Consider the following 7,860-nt stretch of genomic DNA (forward strand, 5'->3'; position numbering starts at 1 on the left):
CCTGTAACACATGGTATGTTGCGCCACTTTTCAGACTCAAACTACAGTATGTGTCACCTTGGGAATCAGGGAGAAGTTTTCATTTTCTTAAAAATTTTTGAGGTTATAATATAATTACAGTTTTTCCCCTTTCCATTTCCTTTCTCCAAACCCTCCCATATAGTCCTCCTTGCTCTTTTTCAGATTCATGATGTCTATTTCATTAATTGTTGTTACATACATATATGCTGAGTCTGAATAATTTTACTTAGATTTGTGTTTTCCTGGTTAATTATTTAGTATTGGTTAGCTAATTGTGTGTTCTTCCATGAGGAAGACTCATTCTCCCCATCTCAGCATTCCTTCATTGCCTGTAAATTTTTGTTTAGGGTTGAGACATACTGGGCTTTTCCCATCCACTTTGGCATGTCTATTCTTATCCTTGCTCAGGTCACATTTGGGCAATTATGATGGTGAGACTTTATGGATATAGCTTCTGTTGTTACTAGGATACACAATCTCACTGCAAACTGCCTGATCCTCTGGCTATTACAATCTTCCTGCCAACTCTTCCACAATGTTCCCAGAGTCTTAAGTGCCATAGTTGTTTTGTAAATGTATCCACTGAGACTGTGTTCTACAACTCTGCATTTCTGTTTGTTGTTGTTTTCTCTGGTGGTCTCTGTTTGTTGCTTACTGAAGTTCCTGGATGAGGTATGAGGACTAAAATTAACTGTGTGTATAAAGACAAATATTTAGATTGTGATTAAAACTTCCTCAAATATTGTAACATTCCATCCTACAGGAAGCTCATTAAGTAGAAAGGTAAACAACTCAAAATAGTTCCAGGAAGTCCCTGAAACTGACCAGATTCACCTGCCAGAGGAAGCAAGTAAGCTGAGAGCCCTCCTCAGATGGAAGAAAGCTAAGTGTCTAAGAAGATTCTCAGAAGAAAAGGGCTGCAAATAGGACTCTGAGAGCTGACCAGCTGCCTAGAAGAAGCAGAATTCTAAATGCCTGGAAGATGTTTTGACCAACTAAGGAACCTGGAAAGGATGGTTTCCAACCTATTGAGTTGCTTGCAGGCAGTGTGCTCTGGGTTCCCAGCTTTATGAACTGTCACCCATGGTGAGGTGGAACTTAGTGATGCAGCTGCCTTTGAGTCATTTCTGTTCTTGTACTTAACCCTTCATCCACATTCCTGTCAGTAGCCACAATGAAACTCATTGGCTGACCAAATTGGACATTGGTGGTATCTGTACTTTGGTCTGTTGTGGGTTCCCTGTCTGCTGTCAGTGGACATTTGTGGTGTGTCTTCCCTGGGAAAATTTTGTCTCAACACGGGGATTATACTGGTTAAGTAAAGTAGTGGTTGCAAATTCTCCTCCAATATCCATCACCAGCATTAAGTAGTTAGCTGAATCTTCAGTACCAGGTATGTTTTCCTTCCCGTTAAGTAGGCCTTAAGTTCAACCAGAAAACTGTTGGCTACCACAAAGTTATGTGTGTCATTATGGTACCCTTAGAGTTATTGTACCATTCTAGTTATTGCTGTGGTTAATAGGCATCATAGCTATATAGGAGTATTGCTTGCCTCTCTCCTTGCATGGTGACTTTTGATACCATGAAAAGTAGTCCTTAGGGAGGAGACATTCAGGTCAGTGCTACCCCAGAGCTCCCTGGGTCATATTTCTGAAGTGCATGATGTCTTCAGCAACAGGAACTTTCAAAGGCATCTCAGAGCATAAAACACCCCATGACCAAGTTCTCAGCACAAAAGAGATTTATTTTCCCCAGAGGGACAGAGGGCAGGGAATAAAAGACAAAGGAGATAAAGATGAGGGAGAAAGGGAAAGGAACATGAGAAAGAAGGAAGGGAAACTGTTATTGCCCTAGAGGGACAAAGGACTGCCTCTGGATAGAGAGTAGACATATGTGGTCCATAGGCAAATGAGTTTATAAAGGTAAAAGGGCAAACCTTGTATGAGGATGAGGTATTTAATTTCTATTGGACAGGTTAATTAGGGCAGCCAAAACTGAGCTTTTGATAGCTGGACATCAATACTTTGATAGCTGGACCTAAATAATCAGCCTCAGGAGGACGAAATGGCCAAACAAGGCAATAAATCTTGGTGTCTATCTTTAAGAATGTAATCTAACAGTTTTTGGCAAGCAGGGAAGAAAGGGGGAAGGGTAAGGCTTGTGAGTGCCATGTTTGCAAATGTTTGGGCCTGCTAGAATGTCTTCAGGTTTACCTTCACTGCTGTGGGACAACTCAGGGTAAAACAGCAGGCTATATATTTTGGGAGAATGTCGGATAGCCTTGGCGAATAACTTAAAAGAGGGCTTCTTCTGTCTCCTATTGGGATTTTTTAAGTTGTTCTTTGGTTCTTGGATGGATCATTATATGCCCACATGGGAAAGTATCATTAAAACGATATGTGTATATTTATATACAGAATTATGTTCATTATAGATTTTCAGTGATATTTTTCAATGCTGTATTTTTAATCCAGGATCACATACTCAGTGAGCAAGTACTTTCCCCCCTTCCTGTCTCAAAGCAGATTCTTTGACATGTCAACTCTCAAGAACTTGAGTGAACTTTCAGTATAAAGCTAATCATGGGACAGAAATAGATTAAGTTAAATCTTATTAGTTAGCAAATGACTTTGCTTGTTTTGTAGTGAAGTATCATTACACCCATTACTAATGAAGGGGCTACATACAAAGCATACTTAGATTGGATTACATTCTTAGATGTCCCTATTTTTCTTTGTAAACAGAACAACCAAAAAAAGTATTGACTATTTGAAAGTGGATAAAGAATAAGCTTTAAGCACTGACTTCATCTAGTGTTTATAATTAGATGAATCCATGCAACCATGTATTTATAGGTCAAATTAGTAAAAGGTGAATATAAAGTTATCTAGCAGGTACTAATGCTTAGACTCAGCAAGTGGCATTTAAAAATGCCCTAGAAAAAGAATAAATAAATACATTGTAGAGATTTCTCAATAGTTAAAGCACTTATTGCCTTTGCAGAGAACCAGAGTACCCTTATCAAGTGGCCTGCAACTGCCTGTAACCACAGATCCAGGGGATTATTTCTTCTATTCTCATACCCTGTAAGTACCAGACATATTTACAATAAACATCCATGCAAAAAGTCACTCACAGATAACCATGAAAATAATCCTTTAAAATTAAAACAAAATAGATTATTTCCACTTAATATGGTGTTTTTAGAGTAGTTTTACATTCACAGATTACTGATGAAACTAACCTTTCTTATATGCTACACATCCCATGGTGTCGTATATTTTGCAGCTCAGCACCAGGAAGTGAGCAGTTAACAATGTCACACATGTCCTGCATCAGGGCAGTTACAATAACCACATAGAGAATGGAAATCTGCCAAAGTTAGTCAGTGTCCCATGATGCTGTATTTGCTCTGTGCATCTGCTGCACTCAGAGGGTCTTACCTGTGGGGATATAGATCTGATGTCTCTCACTGTGTTGAGATCCTCAGAGTAATAGCTACTTTTTTTTCCAAATTCAGAGGAAAAGAGCACATTTCAATCTCCAGACAGTACACATTTGCAATAATTTGTGGAAAGAGACTGGAAAATTTGGGAAGCATTTTCTGCCATGCCATGTCTTTAAAAGGGATTCCTCAGATTCTCTGTAAATGCTGATAATTACAATATCAATTCAGGTATGAAGATATGATTTAAAATGTGTGAGTATGTGTGAACAACATAAAGGACATAAAGTTGATTTTTCCGATACTAACATTGATTAATAACTAATAAAGATGTCATCAAATTCAACAGAAGTTTATTTGCAGTTTTCTTTAAAGAATTATTCTTTCCCTAAAAATGGGGCATAATATAAGTTTTATGTGGATCATGAAATAATTTTGAATACACATTCATATATTTTTCTTGGCTATGTGAAAGTAAAATATCAAAATTGGCTTAAATAATAATTTGTTTATAGACTAAAATCAGAGAAATGATATAGTGGGTAGCAATTCCAGCTTTAATCTGGAAGTTTTAACCCCCATTGAGGCTTCAATAACTGTCACGCCTACAAGGCAGGGCCAAGGGAGGCACCTGGAGACCCGAGATCGGGATGTGCCAGCTCGCTCTCTGTTCCAGGACCCTGGACAGTGGAGGTGAATGGAGCAGAGTTCCAGAGAACACCACTGGACTGCGGTACACCTTCCTCATACCCCGCGACCTACTTATCCCTTCATTGGTAAGTTACCCAATAAATAAATCTCCCTTTTAACTACGTGGAGTGGCCTTAATAATTTCACCAATAAATGAACTATAATTTTGCAGGCTTTCCTTATCAGCCATTAAATTTCATCTTCATATAAATTGATTTGATTTACTAATGGTTGTAATCAGAACATTTTATTCATTTATATTTATATTTTATGTCTTCTCTTAGTTTAATTAAAACAAATATGGGGAAGAGGATGCCAAAATTGATTTTAAAAAAAGTGATTCTTTTAAGTAAATGAAATGAAATACTTACAGGAAAATGCGATAAACCCATTTAAAAGGTTAACATGCACACAATGATAGATGGCAGGACCTTGTTTTCTCACTGAGTTCCAATAAAGTGTGGCTTCAATTGGGCTGAAATATTTTACATACCACATGAATGACACTGTAAGGCACATCACTTCTCCACAAGGATAACACTCTTCATAATTCGCTTCAGTTTCAAAAATTGTGAGTTGAAAGAGGTTTGCCTTATTTGACTCTACCTCTTTAAGCAAAGCAGACATGGAGAAACTGTCTCTAAACAGTCCTGATTAGGAGTGTAAAAGAAAAAAAATGTGAAGGAAAACCAACAACAAGCTTGTGTTTCCATTTCCTGGTATCAATTAATAGCAGATTGCATCTTCTGGGTCTGTGATAACTTTATAAAGAATATGATATGCTAGACAAATTTGACTACTTTTTTGATAAACTCACTAAATTAGTGGATAAAGAAATAGAACGAAGAGAAAATACCTTGCTGATAATAAAACTGAATGATAGCAATTCACAAACACTTATTTAAATAGATTCTGCTTGAAAATTTAATTCAAATTACCTCAGCTGCAAGTATTGTCACACAGATTGAAAGCTGAATGAAGGATAAGCATGAAGAAAAGATAATGAGAAAGGCTCACCAAGAAATCTATCATGGGAACTTAAAGTATTAATGAATCTTATATAAAAGAGTCCAAATAATTTGGCTTTAATTTCTCACTTTATCTACCTGATTGAGAAGTATATGGATAATCAAAGGAATTATTTTCTCTGCACTGTTTAGAGGAACTGCTTCTTTCAGGTTCACCAGACTGTACATATTAATTTGCTCCGAACAGTATTCCAGACATATTAAATTCCAAGGAAGTCCTGAGAGTTGCAAGAAACACTTTAGTAATTTTCACCTTGTATTTGCATATTAAATGTGAGTGAGTGAGACGAAGGTGCTTATCAAACTGATGGTTGTCATATGTGCAGTATCTGGTATTCCTCTTCCTTTCATTTCTTTCTTTAGTCACTTATTTTAGGTTTTTGAGCCAGGGTTTCTCTACGTAGTGCTGGCTGTCCTAGAATTTGCTCCATAGACCAAGCTAGCCTTGTATTCACAGAGGTTCACCTGACTCTGCCTCACGAGTGCTAGGATTAAAGGCACATACTAGCAATGTCTGGTTTATATCCGGTACTCTAATGTAAGACACAATATCACAACTGCACAGTTTCTTATGTAACTAACCGTCCACCTGAATTGCAGGGATAATTACTGAAGATTAAGGTGCAATTGCTTCTTTTCTCTACGTCACTGATCCCCAAAAGAGCATGATACATAATTAAGATCTTCATTCAGAAATGGTGGTGTAGCCTCTAATTCAACACTTTGGAGGCTTGGGTAGAAGAATCGTAATTTAAGGCTAGTATGACCTACCGTATAGTAAAAAAATAGGTAGTATTTTTAGTACTTATGTGTTTGTTAGAAAGTAAATAAACATGAGGTATTCATTTTTTTTTTTTTATGTTCTAACCCCTTACCTGTGACACAGTAATAAAGTTACCTCTATTGTTAAATGTCTGGCATAGAAACAAAAGTTGCATAATATTAAAAGTTTCTGTGTTAGCAACCACACACCATACCATATACAGATTTACACGATATGCTCAGTTATTTACCAAAAGCAAAATAAGTATTCAACTACAGGTGAATACCATGGGTATGGCAATGTTCCTGTAACTGAACTCATATCTACTTGACTTGGAAGCTGATTGTCTTTTTCTTTCTTCCCAGTATAAATACAGACTCTGTAAACACTCTCTCCACTATTAAACTTAGCTCTATTAACTATGGTAGTTTTGCATATCTAATTTTGAAGGCCACTCCTTCAACTGATTATACTGGATACTTGGAAAATCTACGCATTGATGATTTCCCTTAGAATATTTTGCTTGTAGTTTTAAAAGAATACATCTCATGGCCATGCACAATAGTGCCTCTTTCCCTTTTCCTGGGTGCTGCACTGGTGAGGTTCTGTTGATCCTTCCCTAAATTACATCACTTATGAAACAATTATCCACAGGTAGACAAGCCTATGTCAACTGTTAGCAGAATCAAAACTGACAGAATCAGTTGTTTTGAATATATGAGAATAATTCATACCACCACTATTTATAATAAGCTCAATGTGCCCCAATACTTTGATAAATCCCTTAGCTCATAAGAGTATCGCTTTCTACATCTACAAAATGGGAATGATAATCCTCTCATTGCCCGTAACACAGTACTGTTATGAAGATTGGATTATTATTGAAAGTTCTTTGCATCCCTTAAGTACTGTAGAGCTCTGTGAAAGATATTAAGTGAACCATTTGTGGAATAGGAAAGAGAAAACCCATCTCTCATTATTCACTTTATAGCATATAAAGAGATATTTCTTAGAAATGATGAAACCTTTATTTGTATCACAAGTAGTTACATTTCATATTGCTAATGATCAAACAAGTTTCAGAATAATTTTGAGATGAATATAATTGGCTAAATATATTTTGGTTGCTAAAATTTTGGAATATTTAATTTTCTTGCAAGATTTCCATGCTCTAAGTATCTATATATTTTTATTAACATTAATTTCTCAAATATTAAACTATAAATTTTAGTTGAACTGATTCAAGATAAGTTTTCAAACTATAATAGGTAAATTAGGACAGATAAATCTGGTGCCAATTACTCATTGTTTAAATGATTAACAATGGAAGCTTAAAACAACATTAACAACAACAATATTTAAATTTCCCCAGGCCTGTTTCATTTTATCTAGTATTGGAATTGGTAGTAATATTTTTTTTTAATTTTAGTTGATGTATTAATTTTACTTGCTTTTGTTTCTACTAAATTTTAAAGGGTAATAAATACATTTAACAATTTGTTATATGCATAAAATGTATATTTATGACAAGAAAGTGTGGTAATATATATTAGAAATACTACTCAGTAATAGAACTAATATGTATGTACACTAAAGGTATCTCCATATATATATATATATATATATATATATATATATATGGAAATTTCCAGAATTTTGGGGAGTATAAATTATTAATGATAACCCCCTGAATGTGGAATTGGAGACAGTTGATCCTGCTATGTTTTATCTTGGATGAGGCCAACACATTTTAACCCAGTTCTTAAGTGAATTATTTTTCTAAATGTATCTTTAAATAAGAAAATAAAATTATCAGATTATCTGTAACCAGCTAGATGAGTAGAAACTCTAGTCTCTTTTAAATGTCATTATCTACATTGGAGAGGGTCTCACTAAGCTCCCTGGGCCAACAG

At 35.6% G+C, this 7,860-nt stretch overlaps 1 long non-coding RNA gene across 1 annotated transcript; it reads left to right on the plus strand.

The window, feature by feature from the left end:
• The first annotated feature begins 554 nt into the window (after window positions 1–554).
• LOC121829705 (uncharacterized) lies at window positions 555–4,245 on the plus strand. Its single transcript, XR_006072769.2, has 4 exons — window positions 555–693; window positions 3,025–3,107; window positions 3,542–3,697; window positions 4,143–4,245. It is a non-coding gene; the product is annotated as an uncharacterized LOC121829705 (long non-coding RNA).
• The last annotated feature ends 3,615 nt before the right edge of the window (window positions 4,246–7,860 follow it).

This window comes from Peromyscus maniculatus, chromosome 5 (assembly GCF_049852395.1).
Source record: "Peromyscus maniculatus bairdii isolate BWxNUB_F1_BW_parent chromosome 5, HU_Pman_BW_mat_3.1, whole genome shotgun sequence".
Classification (NCBI taxonomy): domain Eukaryota; kingdom Metazoa; phylum Chordata; class Mammalia; order Rodentia; family Cricetidae; genus Peromyscus; species Peromyscus maniculatus.